Below are 20,892 nucleotides of genomic sequence, written 5' to 3'. Positions count from 1 at the left end.
CTTCGCTGTTGCATATCAGTGTCGATGAGTAACAAAAAGCTTTTATTTTAAAGTAACGGATTTGTGTTGATATTTTTCTAGATGTAAATTATAGATAAATTCGTTGCTTTAATCCTCGAACGGTAAGATAGTCGCATGATGGACTCTGATTTAAATTATAGATTCATTTTTATAAATCATAGACAATTTTAAATCATAGAATAATTTCTCTTTATTAGTATTATATTCTAACAATAAGATACAATTTCATATTAAATTTTGTATCATATACACTGTAATATATACATATTTAAATATAATTAATTCTATGTGTAACATATTAATTTCTATGTGACATAGAATTAATTATACAATATTTATTTTGCAATATGTTTTGTAACGTACTCTTTTGTAAAGTATTTTATCATATATTTTGTATTATATTTTGTAATATATATTTGTAATATAATAAATTCTATGTATCACATATAATATATATTTGCATATATAAATGTATTGCAAAATATAAGGCTTCTCCTAAAAAAATGAACTTTGAGAAACGGGGATTTTTAATTAGGTATATCGCTCTTTTTATGAACAAGGAGTCTCACACTCTTTCGTCAGTCAGGGGGGTGCGTAAAGCATTTTCTTCCAGAAAAAAATCCATAATAATTTAAGAACTCAAAAGGAAAAATACATTGAACATATGGATTCTAATTAAGAATGAGACGACAGTTTGCAGTTGTCTAAAACCTGTTAATAATAATAATAATGATTTGTAATTATGTTATATTCTATATAATTCAGTATACAATATATGTATTAATATTATACATTATAGAGCATTATGCATCTAAATATTATGCTGCTATAAAAATTATAGTAAAAAATCCTTCTTATATTAAAGCTAATTATAACAAATATACAATGCAAATTAATTATAATAAATTATATGAGAAAAAGAAAGAGAGAGAGAGAGAGAGAGAGATATATCTTTCTTTCTTATTCTTTATATTTAATATTTAATTCCTATTACATTTAATATTTAATTTAATATTTTCTTTATTGTGTTAAACCAAATTATTTTAAAAAGTTATATAAACTAATGTTTTTTCAAAAATAAAAAATAAACTCCGCAACCATACAGTGCGGATGAGGCCCCGGAGGGATTCGAACCCTCGATCTCCTGTTTACTAGACAGGCGCTTTAACCAACTAAGCCACGGCGCCTACGTGGTAATAGGGTAATACTAATAAGTAGATAAGGTGTACAACAGAATATTTACATAATTTGTACTTTTAAATCTGTAACTGATTATATATATATTTAAGTATCAAAATATCTTGAACTTTCTATTGCATTACTTTCTAGTAAAAATAATTGATATAATTATTTTTAAAAATATCGTTATAAATGTATTATTAAAATTAAATTCAAGAAATATTTTTTTTATCGTTCTTGTTTTTTTCTCTTGTGTAGTAATTTATTATGCGTGACGGAAGCAAAAATAAAATAAAGGTTTGGAGGCGCCGGGTATCGATCCCGGTACCTCTCGCATGCTAAGCGAGCGCTCTACCATCTGAGCTACGCCCCCTTCGACGATATCTCCTGAATCTTATGTATAAAGATACATTAGCATAGACATTCAATACATGATACTTTTGTCAAATATAAAGATAATAAAGATTAAACTATATATACATAACAATATATTTACATAAATATTTGAATATCTAAAAATCATATTAGTAAATAGCTCAAAAAAGTGATTTAAAATCAAGAAATTGCGGCAAGTTTACGCAGAGCATAATGAGAAGGAAATAAAAATTTTTATTTAATTTTATATTTATTAAAAAAAAATCATACACACGAAAGGAAAGTATTTATTCATATATATATTAGATACATATATTTTTAAAATAATTGTGGAGACTATTAGTAAGAGAAAGACAGAAAGTACTTGGATACGCGCTAAACGGGGAGGCAAACGGTCAAACGCCATGTGCTTCTATGTTACGTCATCAGTAATGTTCACGTTGATCACTAGATGGCTACGTTTCTCGTGAGTAGAATCTCCTAAACGTTGTATAAAGAATTGATCCAGAGAGTAAGTCGGTACTCTGGTTTCCCTTCAATTCACGCATAAATCTTTCGCCTTTTACTAAAGATTTCCGTGGAGGGGAACAATTGATGAGTCTATAGACTAATTTTTTGTGTGCCCAACGCAAGTTGGGTCGTAAGATAATTTCAAACATAAGAAATTCCCATGGATTTCCTTCTAAAAGTACTAAAAAGTCTGAAGAAAGAAATTCATCTATGCTGGTTCCCCTCACTTTTCAAATAAATAATTGAAAATATCTCTAAATAAAGACATAGCTGCTACGAAATATATATTTCTGATGGAAACAACTGTGTCTCGCTACTGTGTATCAATTTGATAGTTTGATTGCTTCTTGAAAGAGTAACCGAAATTTGTACGAATAATATTTTTATTTCATAAATTTCTAAGCTGTTTATATAGCAAATTCTCTGTACTTTATTAGTTCGTAGTACCATAGTGAGGCGGATAAAGTGACAAAGAGAATGTGCAAATACTTTTATAAATTTTGATTTTATATATAAAAAAGTATAATTATTATTTTTATTAACACACATTAATAGCAATCTTGAATTGTTCATGATAACTAAACATTATATTGAAATGAAAAGTTTAGTAAATATATATGCAGAACTCCTGTGGGAAAACTAAATTTTTATTAAAACTTATAAATATTTACAGAGTACTGTAGAGATAAGATATTTTTTGCTATGTATAGATATAAAATTAATAGTTAATGACAGATTCTTTCCTAACCCTTTAGCTCACGCTTTTCAAATAATCGTTCTCTACATGTGGAACAAGAGATTATTATTATATCGCAAGTCACAGTTGCTGAGATGCATGGGATGTATCGTATTCGTATATAAAAATTATTTTTTTATATATTATATTCGGTAATAATTATTGATGGGTGAAATGTAAACAGTAAAAATATTGCATAGTTTAGTAAAAATATAAATGTCTCGAGCCAATATTACTGATTGCATACACACATTTTTAATGAATGAGATTAATATTTTCAGCCATATATAGCCTTCTATATGTATATAGCAGCTAAAGGATTAATCGTAACTTGCATATGTTTTATTATGATTTAATATTGGATTAAACGAAATATAACGTAAGACAGAGGATTGTAATATATATATATGAATATTAATTAACCGACGAGATATCTCGTCAGTAGTATTATTCTCTGCCCAACCGATCGGTATACCAGTGTGATGTAGTTATTTTGCGTACTACTAGATGGCAGTAGTGTATCAATTTTTTCATACAAATTTCGGTTACTCTTTCAAAAAGCGCAGTTCACCGTTCACAGTTCACAGTATCAAATTAGTTGGTCCACAGTAGCGAGGCACGCGGTTGTTTTTGTCAGAAATATGTATTTTGTAGGAGCTATGTCTTCTTTGCTTGAAGGTATTTTTAGTTATTTATTTCCACATTTATCATTTCATTAATCTTTATTGCCTCGAGATATAGAAACGGCCAAAAATGTATAAAGTAGAATTGCGCGTGCGAGATAACGTTTTTTTCTCCATTTTGAAACGTAGTTCAACGTCTTGAAAGATGATACTGCAATAATAATGCAATCATAAGCGAATTAATTGATGAATACGTAAAGGGCAGAGCTTTTGTTTTCCTAAAAAGTTGAGACACACGATTCATCGTTGATATACAAGTACATACAACTCTGAACGAAAATCGCGCGAATGTTTGGTTAGAAAGATACGCACGAGGATGTGCTCGATGTTCTTAACAGCAGGGGTCTCCCTCTATTGAAAAAAAGGGACAGCCGATAACGGCGCGAAGGGTAGATGAAATGGAGGTTCGTTTACCCCTGGCATGGAAGAGTCACCCTGTCCTCATCGATCCTCCGCCTTCTCTCCTCTCTCTCCTTTCCCCAATATTCCCTCATCCTTTCCCTCAACTACCATCGCTGCTCCATCCCTTTCATCTCCCTCCGTCGCTTCTCTCTCATCGCACCCTCTCTATTCCCTAACGTTCGCCCTTTAAGCCTTCGTCTACGCGCTCCTTCCTATCCCTCTCCATATATTCTTTCCTTTACGCTCTCGCCTTTGCCTTCGTCAGCCTCGCGAAGAAGTTCACTTTCGCGAAAAAAAAGGGAAAAAGGCGCGAAAAATCGATGCGTGACGTCGATTGGCCACACACCGCCGGGATTGTGCCAACATTCGTCCACGGCGCGTTCATGGGCGTGGCTTAAAGATGAGCTCTCGCTGTGTCATCGCTTATATTGATCCTATACTACTTGGTGTGTATGTACGCAGTACTCTCTCACCGACACTGCACCCACACGAAAAACACACGGCTGCGCGAGAACCTCGCGATGCGTATGTACATACGTGGGCCGCGATGCGTCCGCAGGCGCGATCGTGGACGGTGCATATCGCGGCACCTGCAGCGTGTGCATTATGTGCGCAAGATGTACACAGGGTGGTCTGAAAAAGATGGGAATCATTTCATCCGATATAATCTTGATGACTTCACATGTTCATGTTAAATGTCAGATTTTTATTGCCTAAAAAGATTTAATCTCGATTTCTAGTAAATATTTTAATCGGCCTTTTATTAAAAAATGTAATAATTTATATGTAATATTTTCTCTACAGTATAAAAAATTGAACTCATTGAAATTGTATAATATTTAACACAGTTTTAATATGGATAATATGCATGCATGTAAGTCGAGTCTTTTTTCAATTACCAGTAATTCAACAATAAATGAAATTAAAATTTAAAAGATAAAAAAGTAACATAAAATAAAAATTTTTAAGTAGCGGCATTTTGCGCTAAAAAACTTCAAGTTTTGTTTTATTAAATCTCATTACACTGATTCTCATCTTTTTTTAAACCACCAAGTATATGGCACGATCCCTGTGTGGTATGCACTTAAACATACATTGCAGTTACGTGTAAAGTAATTGCGAATACATATAAAGTAACATTCGCATGTTTGCATAATGGACATGTGAGCATGTGTCGCGCGTTAAAATGCCTAGTGGAAGCTTCATGAAAAAAAAAAAAAAAAAAAAAAAAAAGAAATTGTGCTAATTTAATTCGTCCCAGGAAAAAAATTCTTTATGCGAATTTCGCGCGTATTTCTTCGTGATCCAAATGCATTTGCAATAAATTCTTAAATACAACTGGCGAATACAACATTGTCTGCATTTACATATATTTATGAAAATGTTTTCTTAATTTACGCAAAAAAATATTTTTTTTTTTTTATAAAATTCATATATGTTTAGATTCTTAACAAATTAGGGTAAACTAGGGTATGATGGCCATAGGCTGCATATTTTCTAATAATCGCTACATAGTGCGCTTTTTTAGTCATTATCAAAGATGATCGATATTATAAATATCGATTAATGACTAAAAAAGACCATCATACTCTAGTTTACCCTAATTATTCTTTATATAATTATATATGTAATAATTAGAAACAACAATAATAATTTGGAAAAAATCTTTTACTTTTTCGAAAAAAAAAGTTTCTGTTATTTTTTATTAATTAAGTGATTACTATCGCGATTAATGTTTTCATCACAATAGTATATTTTTTGTACAGTATGACAAGTATACAGTATTTTTTGTACACAATGAGGTAAATTAATCAGACAAAATTCTAAAAACATGTGACACTAATGAAAAGGTACGCTAATAATACACTAAAAAGAGACCTTCTAGTGATGCATAAATCTTTGATTGAATTCTGAATTATCGAATTGCGGAATTTCGAGGTCGATAGAACCGAAGGGGCTGTGCAAGAGAAATTCGTGATTAATTTATCTAGATACTCGCGTCATAATGGACGACATATACATTTAGGTTAATGGTGCCAGTTGGTTTGATGCCAGATAGATATATCGTAAGAATTACGCGAGGGAAAGAGTTCTCTGGTTATTTTAAATAGTTTCGAATATATATAATGTGACGAATACAGCAATCATTGGCTTTTCCTTGATTGATTTAATAAATTGATATTATTAGCGATTATGATTTTTGTTAGTTCTCTTGTTAACAGTTCCGAAAATAATTCAAATAAAAAAATATAGATTGATTGTATTTGTTTATTTATAATCTCAGAATCTAACATTCCAATAAATTAATAAGAAATGTAATTCTATATACATTACACATATCGTCATTTTTATGCATACATTTCATATTTAATTAATTAAAAATTTTACTAATAAATACATGTATTAATACATGTATTAATATATTAAAGAAATTTATTACAAAATATACTTTTTAAATTAAATATATACACGATTTTTCAGTCAAATATAGATATAAAATTTTTAGTTTGTTTTATGTACATATGTGGATATGTACACGTCTACATTTATAAATAATTTGATCGACGACAACCTAATTTCGACGCTTTTAATAGCAAAAGATGCTTTGATGACATTTGTTCTATTTCTATTGAAAACGAAAATATGATTTAAATATCTTTTCCAATGGTTGATTCATTAACTAACAAATGAAATGTTAAAGATGTTAAAATAAAATTTGATCGTTTATTTATTCATTCAAATGCTATTGAAAAAAATTTAAGAATATTAGTATCTGTGTAATAATTCAAGATCAATAATTTTTATTTTACAATAACATGTAAAAAAATCGTTAAAAGAATCACGATATTTCGTCCTCTAGCGACATGATAATTAGAATTAAAAAAGTTATTATTATGAGTAAGTTTATCTATAACAGAATTGCAATCGTGAATTACGCGATACGTTGATAATTGTAGATATGTATTATCTTTGACACAACAAACTTTCTTTCATAATCGAATTTTTACGTTTCTCTTCTCTTTTGCCTGTCGTAGAAAAATAGTAATTTTTCTACAAATTTTGTTTTGAAGTTTATATCTTTCCGATCTCATCATAAATAGAAAACAATTTTTCAATCGTTTAATAATTTCTTTATCTATATCAATTATTAAAGTAACAGCAGAAAAAATAATCAATTATTATAACGTTGTGTAGAAGAAAGCTTGCCTGCTTCTAGGAACTACGTGTAAGTATTATCTTGTCTGTCTATATAGATGCGTAAGAATGAATAAAATTTTCGTAACACCGCTCTCGTCGGTGTATTTATACGTAATGTGCAATCGACTTCACTCTCGGACTTTAGAGGCGGGCAGGCGCGGAACAAAACAAGGCAGGGATGAGTTATATATCGTGACCGTTTTGATGGATTAATTCGCAAACTGAACGGAAGGTTGCATAGACCGACTTCGACGTTACCCGTTTTATTTTTCTCGTTAAGCCAGCAAGCATTGAAAAATGTGCTGCTAACTAAGCTGTTTTTCGATTTAAAAACACCGTAAAATATATCAGACGCGAGTTTGTTTATTGTAAGATAATAAGATGCAGTGACATAATAATAGTCATATGATTGACAGATATTACGTAAAACAGATAATAAGAAAAAACTGCATCCGCTTTTATATATATAAATGTGAAATAATTTTAGCTTTTTTTCTGAAAAATAGAAATAATTTACATTGAAATATAAACGTTAATTTATTGATATATCAGAAAAAGCATACTTTCAATATGTTTGATATAGATTTTTATTTTTTTTCCATATAATCACTGTAATTTCTACTAATTGATAAGATATTGTAAAACATCATTTTCTACTGTATGTTATTCATAATAGAAAGCTTTCGAATTATTGACTAGCCGTCAAAGTTTTGTCGAAATCTAATATACATTATGCAAGGAAACTAATGAAAATTTTGCACAGCGACAATCTACTTGAATTAATAACTTATCAGCAAATCTATTATCCAAAATAATGTATTCTCAAGAATGTTCGTCATTTATAATGTAACTTTTTGCCGTTATTTGTATAACTATATGTACAAACAAATCTCAAAGAAGTAATTAAAATTTCGTCAATTTTTAAATATATATTTACAATATAATTTACCAAAAATACAAATACGCACAAATTTAAAGAAAAATATATTTTAATAATTCTATTTAACAACAAAACGCATTGTGTGATCTTAATTTTAATAATAGATTCTGACAAACTTAGAGTCGATATTTTTTTAACTGAAAATATCATGACAAATATATTTTGAGTTATAAATAATCGCAGAAATAAAAAATATTGATCAAAAAATTATTGATAAAAATATATAAATTAATATAAATTAAATCTAGTTGCATATCTTTAACTTTTTTTTTTAAATATGCATAAACTAATTTGAAGATTTATACTTTGAGATATCGCGTTCTATTGGAAAATGGGACAATTTTATCGGCACACTCGGGAAGCCTGACATGCAATGATCTCGACCATGTGTGCCTTAGTCACGCTGACATATGGCAAAGTCATGAAGCCACTAGGTGGTCCGCAGTATATTACTCTACCTGTCGCCATCCATGCTCGCGGGGTAGAGGGGAGGTAGCTCTCATAACTATTTGTATGACAACAAAGACCGTTTTTGCACTATACTAGAAGAGTACCTATTATTTTAGGGGATATTATTCAGTGCAGAGAATCTAGAGATACGAATATTTCAAGATGCATTTATCTTTAAGGATATATATACTTTAAGATTTATGCACTTATAACAAAAATGTTATTATCTCGATCAGTGTTTAGTGTATCGGAATTATTTCTCCTTTTTTTTTATTTATATAATTGAAAGTGTTACGAAATACATATTGTATTATATGTAAAAAAATTAAATTGTTATATAAATACATATTTGAATGTACATATTTCAATATTAGTGTGTTAGCACAATGTTAGTACAATGTCTTAGTTTACTTCGTATTTTTCACCGAATTTCGTGCACACATAGTACGTCAAATCGTGCAATAATAAGCAATCGAAATATAAAAACAATATGAGTATATATAATAAAAAATTGATCGGGTGATTTATTTGAATATTTACCATTGTTTCCAATATTTTTATTATAATTATCGTTTTCTCGAAAAAATAGGACTCTTGTATCATGTTTGTCAAATATAACCAGTAAAATTAAAAGTGATTTCTTGAAAATACAGTAGAAGTAGAAGTATGCAAGCAAAGCACGTATTCTCAATTGGGGGTATAGCTCAGTGGTAGAGCATTCGACTGCAGATCGAGAGGTCCCCGGTTCAAACCCGGGTGCCCCCTCAAGATCTATTTTTGGCTACTTTGAAATTTTTTTTAGATTTATTGTATTTTTCTAGACCGCAATGATATATCCGAATGCATTCTATTAACAGACAGAGAATCTAGTTAACTTTATCTAAAACTTTATCACAAGTGTTGCCTAAGAAAATTATAATGAATCGCTTCTCAGGCGATATTACAATATATTTTAAGATAGTAGAGAAGCTCTAATCTGAATTTTATTGAACAAACTAAAGAAAAGCTGTTTGACAGTAGATTATCAATTTAAATCTAAATCTTTAGAAAGTGAGTGGTTTGGATAATGAATTTAGTGACTTTTTTGAAGAATATTTGCATCTTATTTTTTTAACCGAAATTATCAATCAATCGATTGCATTGAAGGTTTATTAGAATCAGGAGGAATAATAATTATGATGTATAAGATTATGTAACATATATTCATGTTCTTTTGTAGCTGATGATTCAGCAAATTTTTTAAATATTTATCCAATCGATCGATATAATATTCGTCAAAAGACGACAAGATGCGATCGTGTTCGAAAAATACAGATATATATCATTAAAATAGTTAAATATAAAGTTCACGAATTCCCCTAATTTCTGAAAGAAGTAATACAGGAAAATGTTGAAAGAGCCATGGAGGAAAAGCGCGATAACATGGCATATACCACCATAAAGATCTGACAAGAGAATAGAGAGCCATCGGTTAATCCGCAAGACTGCCGACCGCGGAAGATGAATGTTCGATGTACGAACCACCTGCTTTGACGGCGAGTGTTAAATCCGTAAAACCCCACTAAATATTCTCCGAATCCGTGAAATGCCCGCAGTGCTCGCTTGGGGCGATCAGGCCAATTGGCAAGCCGCCAAATGAAATGTATATCCGAGATAAATCTCCTCTATCTTGACACCGTACGAGTTTCCGGAATACCTACGTCCCTTATTTAAGGAATATTATAATGCGTAAAATCCATGCGCTGAATCATTTGAACGTATATTTATTTTAATTTTAAACATGTTTACGAGAGAGGGGTTACATTCTCTTCTCGCTTCTTTTCACAGGGCTAACACTCTAAAAATTAGTTTAGATTAGAAAAAATATTTTTACAGTTATGTATCGAAATCTACAAATATTAACGCGGTACGTAACAATGTAGTAACAATCTTTCGATCATGCATGATCGGATCTGGTTTAATTCACAATGTTGACAATGCAGCGGTAACGGATCCCGAAGAAACTCGGGATTGCATAAGTCAAATGACAGATGGGATCGTGCTAATCCACCATTATCGTTAGCAATGATAGTCAGTTCGATCCTGAATACGGCCCTTTTGTATTCGCGAGGTTTAGGGATCAACACCGTAATCGGGTTCAATGCTTTTCCAGCAATTGCATGAGTCACAGGATCGACTCTCGTGCAGCGCGATCTTATTATGAATAAAATAAAAAGCTATTGATTTAGATAGCTTTCAATTTAAAGACGTGCAATTATTTTATTTCATTGTCTCGAAAAATTCGAGCGTAAAGCATTTATACATCTAAAACGGTTTTTTTGAAAAATTAAATGAATATAACATTGCAGAGTTAATATTGCAAAATGTTAAAACTTTCCTCAAAAGCTTTTTTCAACATAATTACTAATGTCATAATTGGTTACGTGAACATTTTATACTAAATATTATATAGTTCGTATTAGAATATTTACTTAGATATAAAACCTCAAATGTGTCAACAAAGTTAAAATTATCTCTTCTAATTAGTTTAATTATTCTGCATTGTCATTTATTTATTTATTTATTTTTTAATGCATCTAATTAATTTATATTTTGTCTTATAACATATTTAATTTTCCAGTTATATAAATCAGAATCAGAAGAATTAGATCTTTTTAGTGAGGGATATATTTACTTTATTACGTAGTTCGTTTCTAAATTTCCTGCTCGAGAAGCAGTGGAGTGAGAATTGTAGAATAGAGATCAATACGGACGATGATCCTCCGTGGCTTACCACGTAGTGTAGGATCAAACACTGGCATCCTTGCTGTAGCTAGCGACCTGGCAGTAACAAAGGGTCCATGTCCCTGAGGGGCTTCTGCGTTTTGTCCTCGGAGGATCGTCAGTTTTACCCTCGTCCGTTATCCAGGGGGGTTGAACGTTTAAATTATTCATAAACATAGTCAAGTGATTTGTAAAATATGACTTACTATTGCGCTCGACAAGTTTCTCGCTCTTAATTCGATCTCGTTCTCGCCCGGATCTCTATATGACACATTCTTTAGACTTGAGTTTAATATTTCATATGTACATATATAAAAAAAAAAACATGAGAAAAACATAGAAACAGAATATCAAATAATATTTTGGAGAAAATTTACTTTTTATTAAATAGGTTACAATTTGCACAAGTTATATAAATAATTAAAAAATTAAACAAATAAAGTTTTTTTTATTAATTTCCTTAATTTGAGACTTAATTACATTTTACATATAAATGACATAAGATAAAATTTTTAATTTATTGAACATTATACTAATAGTGTATATCACGTTATATTGGATGTACTTTTTATTTATCGCTGGTACAAAACATATGCAACGATATATTTGTTTGAAGATTTACTGATACAGCATGAATTAATATAATAATATTATATTATCTGAATAAATATATACACCTTTAGTTTAATTAATTATATATTGCTTTTTTCATTACACACATATTTATGATTTTACGCATTATATAATATTAAATAAATACAGTTAAAAATTAAATAACGTCAGTTTACAAACATCGCAATAATCGAAAATAAATAAGAGTCAATATTAATAATAAATTATATTAAGCGCGCGATACATAGATTGAGTTTATTTTTATTTATAACATAAATTATTATATAAATGAATTTATATTGTGCATTTTGTGCGAGTGTGCCCTCCTTTTAAAATATACAAAAATTAATGTTTTATATATCATATTAATATGGTATTTAACTGTGCGAGTATTTACATTTCATTTTTAACGACATACTTTGTGCGGGTACAACCCCGTGCAGAGCTGACATCGTATCAGTTAAGCTACCCCTAGCTAGCTAGTGATCTAATTTAATTGACACCATAATAGCGAGCCTGTACGGCCGTTAGACTCTTCGGGGCACGGTCTTCGTGTCGAGGGATGAAAATATAAGGGCGGTTAGCCGGGGCGAGACGCATGGGGCGAAGACAATTGAATTTCATGGGGGTTTGGTCGCTTAACCAGTTAATTGGTTTGTTCATGTTACTCAAAGTGTATAACTTTTCTCGCCTTGGCGCCATGCTTGATCATTTTGTTTCTACTATTTGTATTCGATACTTCAAAAATTATATAATAATTATTTCTTAGGGCAAAAATTTGACAGAACTTAATTCATTATTTGTCACGCAAAATTTTCATATTTAAGTAAAAAAAAAAAAAAAAGAACAAAAAAATTAAACTTGTTTCTCTATTAAAATTTATTTCCAAAATTAAGATCTTAAAAATGTAATTTAATGCATCATTCAATGTAAAATTAAGACAAATATAAAGGAATTATGCGTTACGCCGTTCATTAATGACGAAAAAAAATAATTTCCCAGAAGAATTGAATTATATAAATATTTCTCTCCCAACCGACTTTGTAAAGATTTTTCTTTTTTTGTTAGATTCGACGAAATAGTGTGGTAGTTTTCCGAGTGCCGAGAGTGAAAGAGCTGTATTTGCCGGAGCGATTACATCCGTCCACGAGAAAACTCCGCTTCTGCGAAATGCCGGCAAGGTAAATGAATTCCGTTTTTCCCGTTGGTCTTCCGCAAGAGAGAAACCGTGGCCCTTTACGACGCTTTCATGAGAAGTGAATATTTAACTTTATGTCTTGCGGGTTAAAAATGCTGACCTGCAGCGTGCGCGGCAGAGGTTTAAGAAAGTTGCCGAACCACGGTGATAAAAGATAACGGTTTATAAAACTTCCGAAAGTTTCGTCGAAGTAGAGTACACGCAGACTTGCTCAACGAAATTGTTCTCTCAATTAAAAAGTTCTTAAGACTGGTTGATAAGGGACTTTTTTATCCATAAATGTAGATAAGAAAGAGGAAAAAATTGCCTTGATTTCTTTCGGTTGATTCAAATAAATATTAGATTTGTTGAAATACAGACTGAGATTTTTATGAAACAACAATCTCAGTCCTCGTTTTTCAGTTGAATGTAATGGAATGTAAATAATTATCATGCATATCACTGTGTTTATATCGGATATATTTGCGTAATCTATGAAAATAGATGCAAAGTGAAAGTAATTCGTTTCGTGAAATAAAGATATAAAATAGAGATTTCGTAATTTTTATCAATGCTTTTCGTTTTATTTATCGTTTGCTAGATATGGTTGCTCTTAAAACTCTATTTTATTTTTTTACATAATTTAGAATAATGGCAGAAAATAGAAAAGAGTAAAACGTATGTATTAAATTCTCTCTTAAATGTTAATGCAATAAAAGAAAGAGCTGATTAGTTAGTAATCTCAAACAATGTTGTTCCTCCTCAATTACAGTAATATTGAGATTGTTTTATTATTGAAATATCTAGTGTAATAAAAATCCATATCGAGTATTATTATATGTAAACTTTTATTCATTTACAATTGCAATGAATAAGAAGACGTCGAAAGGGCACGATTTTATCTCGTTTTCTGTTTATTAGACATCTAGCATTCTAATTAATTATAAGCTGTTGTACGTGTCTGTGACTGCTATTTAAGTTACATGTATACATTTTCCATCGATGAAAATAAGATATATTGCATAATATCGGAAACAAGACGGTGAACAGTTGCGTTCAATCTTGGTTCGTGAAAAAAACAGATTATGTCAACAGCATCTATTTTTTTTAAAGCAGAAAACATTGCGTTATAAATCGATAAAATGCATAAATTTTAAGCTTTATATATGTTACAATAATTTTTATAACATTATTTTGTTATATAATTGCCATCTCTCTCTTCTTTAATATTAAATTGATCTAAAACGTACTAATGACGAAACACCGTAGAACTGGGAATATCACATCGCTTTGAGATAGACGTCACAATTGAAAACTTAACGCGGCTAGCAATCAAAGCTTGCCAAATTTGTCTGCAATCGTAATGCGGAGATTCGCGGATGCCAACGAGAGAATTGCTTGATATGAATGTCAAAGGGAATACAATATGGCGTCACTTTACAGAGCACACACAATGTCTGATTAACGATTACATTATTTCGACGCCGATCTAACGACCTCCAACCTGGCGCGCGGCGAATCGTTCGGTCTCTGTAATATTAAAGATGGAATTAATGAAATCGCGGTCGCGCGGGAGACTCCGGCAGTCGGTTATTAGCTTTTAATAAAGAAAGCATCGTAAGAGAGAGAGAGAGAGAGAGAGAGTTTTCGCTAAAGCGTTGAGAAGAGACGGAGCCCTCGCGGCTGTACCTTTAATCTGTTCCTTAGTCGCGCTAGTTTCCTTTGATCTTCGCTGAAAGTTCGCCCGGAGCAGTTCGGCGCGCATAAACAGGACTCGCGTCAGTTAAAAAGTCAAATAACGCACCGACGGATTGAGTGCGTTAATCAAAAGGCCTCTTTCTCGGATACCACGAGCAAGAAATCTCGAAGACGTTACGAATTATGTATCAAAAGGTGCGTTCTATTACATGGTAGTACAATTATATAACTACTACCAATATTTTATGATTGCGTGAGCGAGTGGAAGAAAGACTTGTACATAGTTCTCGAAATTTTGTTTAGCGTATAAGGATAATATTTTTCACGACAGTAACGATGAGAGGATATATTAAAGAAACAATATATTTAGACAGTTAGAGAGAGAGAGAGAGAGAGAGAGAGAGAAAGAGTTAAATAAATGTGTAGGAGGAAACGAAAATAGGAAAGAGCGATATAGAATACGATATAACTGCAAATAAGCAGAAGGGAAAAGGACTGCGCGGAAGAACAGAGAGGAAGAAACAACGCTGTAGATAGGTAGATAGAGGAGAAGAATGCCGATGGCGGCATCGTAAATTCCTGCGAACAGCCCTGCGTAAAATATAGAAGTGGCTACGTTCTGCATATGTCATCCGTGCTCTTTCTCGCCTATCGCTCGCGCGCACGTGTTAACGCGCGTCCTCGCGCGAAGAAAGGGAGGACGGGGGAGGAGAAGACGCGTGACCGGGAGGGCGTGGAGGGGAAAAAGCCGGGTGCCCCCGACGCGAGAGGAGGAAGGAAGAGGCGCGAAAAGGAACGAGGGGAGCAAATCGCGGAAACGTTTGGCGCGCAAAAGAGCACATGCTCAATGGGAGAAAGGGGAGGGTGGAGGACGGTATGAGGATGTATGCGGCTGCACCGACGAAGTCTCGCTATTGGAGAGGACAGAACAAGATGGGCCACGCGAGAACGCGGTATCGCGGACGGAGGGAGGGAGGGAGGGAGAGAGGGACGGGGATGGACGGATGGATGGATGGACGCGCGGAAAACGCGCACGAATTTGTTTGCCCTTTTTCGACGGAGAGGCAGCCGGCTCGTATCGATTCGGCGCCCCGTTATTCGTATATTAATGCTCGTACCGTGTAAAATTATTCGGGATAAATTCACGAATTTAAAGCACGCGGGATCTTTTCTCGCGTAGCTCCCTCAATTTCCGAGACACATAGGAATCAATGTCAATTAAACCAAGAGAAAATTAGATGATTCTCATTTTCTATTTGACCTACTTTCGATCGTTCCTAAATTTAGCAGGTAAGCTTCTTTACTCGGAAAGATTTCTCGATGGTTTTAATTGGAAAATCTCGCGATTTAAACAAAGAGAGAATACAATCTGTTATACGAATTGATTCAAAGATTCTTAACACGATTTTTTTTATCCGTAATATCATTATCGCGGTTTTTAATTTTAATTTGAATGTAGAAATTCTTGCATCAAAATTGTGTTTGCATAAAAAACTTGTTTATTACAGCAAATTATAAATGAAAGCAAATATATTTAAAATACTGTATACAAGAGTGTTTTTTATTTTATAATGTATATAACATTTGCTCAAGAATTTTTTCGCGAAAATAAAGCGATGAAAAAAAATATTTATAATAATACAGCTCTCAATTTTTTCAAACAATTAAGATTCACTATCAAAATGGCATTCATAGAGTAAAATCTAAATTCGAAAGAATAAATACGATATATAATAAAGCACGTACTATTAATACCATCATAAAACTATGGAATAATATTGTTTATCGCGCAAAGTCACAGATAACGATAATCAAGCAAACCAAAGAGATTAACGTGTCGCGAAGATACTGCGAGAAGATTTCCTTGAACATTTCTCTTGACGCATAGGACTATTATAGTTTTTCTTCCACTCTCGCGTACGATTCACGGACTCGGCTTGAAAAAATATAGAGCACGTTGACGTGGGAGCCAGGGAAGAAGAGACGAGAGGATATCGAACCGGCGAGGCCAAAGAGGCGGAGTTGCCCCGCCGGGTTACCATGGGAACGTGACACTCTCTTTCGGGCTTTTCGAGCTTTTCCAGCTTTTCGTGCCGTTCGTTCTCGCGTTAACCATCGCACGCTATCCGTTTCCGTTATGTAACGCGCCTCGATATCCAGGTATGCACGATTCGCTGTTGGCGTATCTAGGAAAAAAAAGTTTGTCACTGTGCTGCTCTGACTTGTTTTCCAACGAGAATCTTTACCGACAAACTATGCAACTTCTTCGAAGCAAAGTATAGTTGGTGAAATATTTATTTTATTATTCTTATCAAAACTCTTTTGCGTGTGCATAAGAGTTTTGACACATATACGAATAATAAATCTCTGTCACTGTTAAAAAGAAAGTAATACAGATAAAAATATATATATTTTTTTATCTAGAGATATTTAATCACGATTCGTCGAAAATACAGGTGCAAAATTTGTGGAATTGAAAACGATGATAATCTCTCGAGATTAGAAATTTGTATATTACTACGAAAAAAATTATTTTTCTCATACTTTAATAAAATTTAAAAAATAATGTTATTTTCTCTTTTGCATGAGAATATATTACACCGTTATATTAAATGTTATTTCAATGATTACTTCTGCAAATTCAATCTTTAATACATCAAATGATTTCTTTAAAAGAGGCAGAAATTGTTATAAAACCGAGTAAGACAAATGAAAAATATATAAACGCATCAATGACTACGTTTACACGTCACTCTTAATCGGGTTTAATAACATCCGTACTTCTAAAACGACCCAATCACAACTATTCCTCTGAAGAATGGCATGACTGTGATTGGTTAGTCTTAGAACTACGGGTGTTATTAAACCCGATTATGGGTGACGTGTAAACGTAGTCCATTATAAAACTAATAAAGCAGTCAATAATTTGACCAATAATTGTTGTAATGATTTATTTTCTCAGACATCTGGAAAAAAATTAAATTAGGAAATACTATCAAATTTAGCTTTTATAACTGCTTAAGCAACAATGTAAATTTGAAAAGAGAGAGAAAGAGAGAGAGTAAGAGAGAGAGAGAGAGAGAGAGAGCGGATGAAGCAATTATTATACCAACATTTTTCTCAATGCATACTATACATTTTTCCCTGCCTTCCTGTAAAATTAAATTAAATTTCAATATTTACAGTAGTAGAGCGCGAACTACAATAAAGATCGCTGCAGGCCATGAATTTTATACGACTGGATTAAAGTTTTCGAGAATACCGTCATTTACATGGTTGCCTCGTGATTCTATAAAATCAAGTACCAGGACAAAACCAGGACGGGAAGGTTAAGGGTTAAGATCCGTAATGCACGGCCGGAATTACGCGGAGGGTGACTTTCAAACCGGTTGCGCGAAACGCGACGAAAGCCTTCGATGTCTCTTCTTTCTTCCTCTTTCCATCTCGATGACGCGAGAGTCTGCGACTGTTACGTTGGTCCGAGGTCGAGAAACGTAGCAGGTTTAATTTCGTTGAGTGCACCCAACGCAACCGATCCGGTCGCCCCCGCGTGTCCGTCCCCGCGGGTGCGAACACACGCGTGCACATACGAGAGAGTTAAGCGAGTGGGAGCGTTTACGCGACACGTGGGTGTACGCTATAACAATCCTTATGCATATATATATATATATATATATATATATATATATATATATATATATATAAGTGTGTGTGTATATATATATATATATATATATATTGTAACGTTTATACAGGGTGTCGCAGAATTCTCGCAATCTTAATTTTAATTGCAAATCCTTGTATCAGTTTAGGGTAAAGTTTTCCTTAATTAATACTGCGAGTGATTTAAAGTGGAAAAGAACTTTTAAGATGTGATTAAATAACAATACCTAATTCATTCACTAATAAATTTGCTTAAAATCGACTTTTCTTTCTCAGAATTTTAAATGAAGTAGCACGGATAATAACATTTCAAATGATAAATGTGTGATTCTCTCAGAATTCCCTTAATATTTATTCCCCTTATTTCTTTCTTTTTCTCTCTCTCTCTCTCTCTCTTTCTCTTTTCAATATTAAATAATTCTATAACTGACAACGTGAAAAAAAAAAAAAAAAAAAAAAAAAAACAAACAAACAATTGCAAGTTTCTATTAGATTATTATTTTATAATTTAGTATCTGGAAAAGATGCGCAAATCTAGATGCACGCCGCGTGTATGTATTTACATCTAAGTACTATATACAGTACGTTTGTGGCGAGCGAGGTAAATTTATATGGACGTACTGACTGAATACATACGGAGAGTCATGGACTCGCCGCGTGGTAGTATTTGTGAATACGAGAGCGGATATATAGTAGGTGTGGGATCAAGTGTATATATATATATATATATATATATATATATATATATGTACTACGCACAGAGTACACTCGTCACATACAAGCCATTCGCAAATGCTCCGAGCTGCAATGCAACATGTATGTTGCATGTATAACGAGCTTTATTCTTACAGTAAAAAAAGCCGATTAATTTTATACAAACTTTCAATAATTAAATATGTATCACGGTATATTTTATTTAGTGTAGGAAAGTATTATATAGTGTACGATAAAAATGATGGAAAATTATTCATACGCGAGTGACTTTAACGTGTGATTGTGTGATTCGATCGATCTTTATTATTTATATTGTCATTTCCGTGTGCAAAATCCGTTGAAATCGCACAAAACTCTCGTGCAACTTGTATGCGTTTTCCGTCAATAAAAATAAAAAAAATCCAGGTCCACATGTGCGCGGCCAAGTCAGATAACATACAGAGAAATGCCCCGTAGCACTGATTCACCTAGCTACAATAAAAATATGTCTCGTTCTTTACACAAGGATGCTAACAGAATCAACCCCTGTCGAGCGGCTATAGTGGGAGGAGGTGGCGGCGGCTGCGACGGTGACGACGGTGGTGGCTTAAACCACCCCGTACACGCCCGACGCTCGAGGGGTAGGTTGGACTTGGATTGGCCGACCAGCCCGTGGCCGCCATTATTGACCATCGGTCTTTATTAGCGCTTGATACTATCCCGTACGATTTTCTTTTACGGAACCTTCGTGTTCGCGGAAGTCAGGGTCTTTTTTCGCGCCATCCATGTCAGCCCTTTTTCCCTTCGCATATTATTAATAATCCTCCACGGCCATATAATTTATCGTCCGCGTTAGAGAGACATAAATGAGTTAAAGTAGTATATACTCGGATATTTTACTATAAAGATTGCATTATTTCATAAAACGCGTTAATCATAAATTTGGAAAAATGAGAAAAGTTAAATGTTGAAGAGTTTATTATTTTTTTAACTGCCTTACCACATATTTATTAAGAATATATATTTTAACGTAGTTTGTGTTTATGGAAAATCTTTATTTTTTTTCAAAAGATATGTCTTTAATTTGAAAATCTTTTTAATTATGATAATTCGATTGAAAGAAATGCGAGAAATGTAAAATAAAATTCGAAATTCTTGTCTCTTAACGTAACTTTTCTCAGGTATACTATACAACGCTAACTAAATGTTTTCATAAAACATTAGTGTGTAAGAAATGGAATTTAATATTAAATCCAGGTAATGTGATTAGCCGGTGTTTTTATGTAAAAATTGACGTAATATTTTTTTAATTTCATGTTTATTATTTAAATACCGACAAAGTTTAAAATTTAATCACTTTTATTACATAAGTGAATCGTGTCTCTATTACTGCTATTTATGTGGACTAAAAAATTTTCAGAAATGCGGTTTTCATAATATCGATTAATAATTATTTCAATATAACAAGGGCACATTATTTATATACTGATACACGTATGCATTGATGTGTCGAACTTTTAAAAGCTATTGAGGGGGAAACCGCTAGACTCTCATCTTTATAAAATAAAGTATCATAACCTGTAGGGTTATAACCACCTCTTTCCCTTCTCTCGTTTTTCCTCCAAGTCTGCAGCAATTTTCATATAGAAAACTTGTAAAAGGTTGATATTGATGACCCAGCTATAAACGTCACGCTCATGTGTGCGTCGTCGATCTCACTCTCTATCGTTTCGTTTATATCGCAAAATCCGTATGCGGAAGTAAAATATATTCGCGGCAAAAATAAAATACA

The 20,892-nt window shown here is 32.5% G+C and overlaps 4 non-coding genes across 4 annotated transcripts; 2 read left to right on the top strand and 2 right to left on the bottom strand.

Annotated features, from left to right (window-relative positions):
* Positions 1-1,134: 1,134 nt before the first annotated feature.
* Trnat-agu (transfer RNA threonine (anticodon AGU)) lies at positions 1,135-1,208 on the bottom strand. The gene has a single exon. It is a non-coding gene; the product is annotated as a tRNA-Thr (tRNA).
* A 292-nt stretch (positions 1,209-1,500) lies between these two features.
* Trnaa-agc (transfer RNA alanine (anticodon AGC)) lies at positions 1,501-1,573 on the bottom strand. Its single transcript has one exon. It is a non-coding gene; the product is annotated as a tRNA-Ala (tRNA).
* Positions 1,574-2,094: 521 nt separating this feature from the next.
* LOC140673656 (U5 spliceosomal RNA) lies at positions 2,095-2,215 on the top strand. The gene has a single exon (XR_012048083.1). It is a non-coding gene; the product is annotated as a U5 spliceosomal RNA (small nuclear RNA).
* A 6,972-nt stretch (positions 2,216-9,187) lies between these two features.
* Positions 9,188-9,259, top strand: Trnac-gca (transfer RNA cysteine (anticodon GCA)). Its single transcript has one exon. It is a non-coding gene; the product is annotated as a tRNA-Cys (tRNA).
* Positions 9,260-20,892: the final 11,633 nt, after the last annotated feature.

The sequence above is a fragment of the Anoplolepis gracilipes genome, chromosome 14 (genome assembly GCF_047496725.1).
Source record: "Anoplolepis gracilipes chromosome 14, ASM4749672v1, whole genome shotgun sequence".
Lineage (NCBI taxonomy): Eukaryota > Metazoa > Arthropoda > Insecta > Hymenoptera > Formicidae > Anoplolepis > Anoplolepis gracilipes.
Note: the sequence above shows the minus strand (reverse complement) of the source record. Positions and strands in the feature narration are given on the sequence as shown.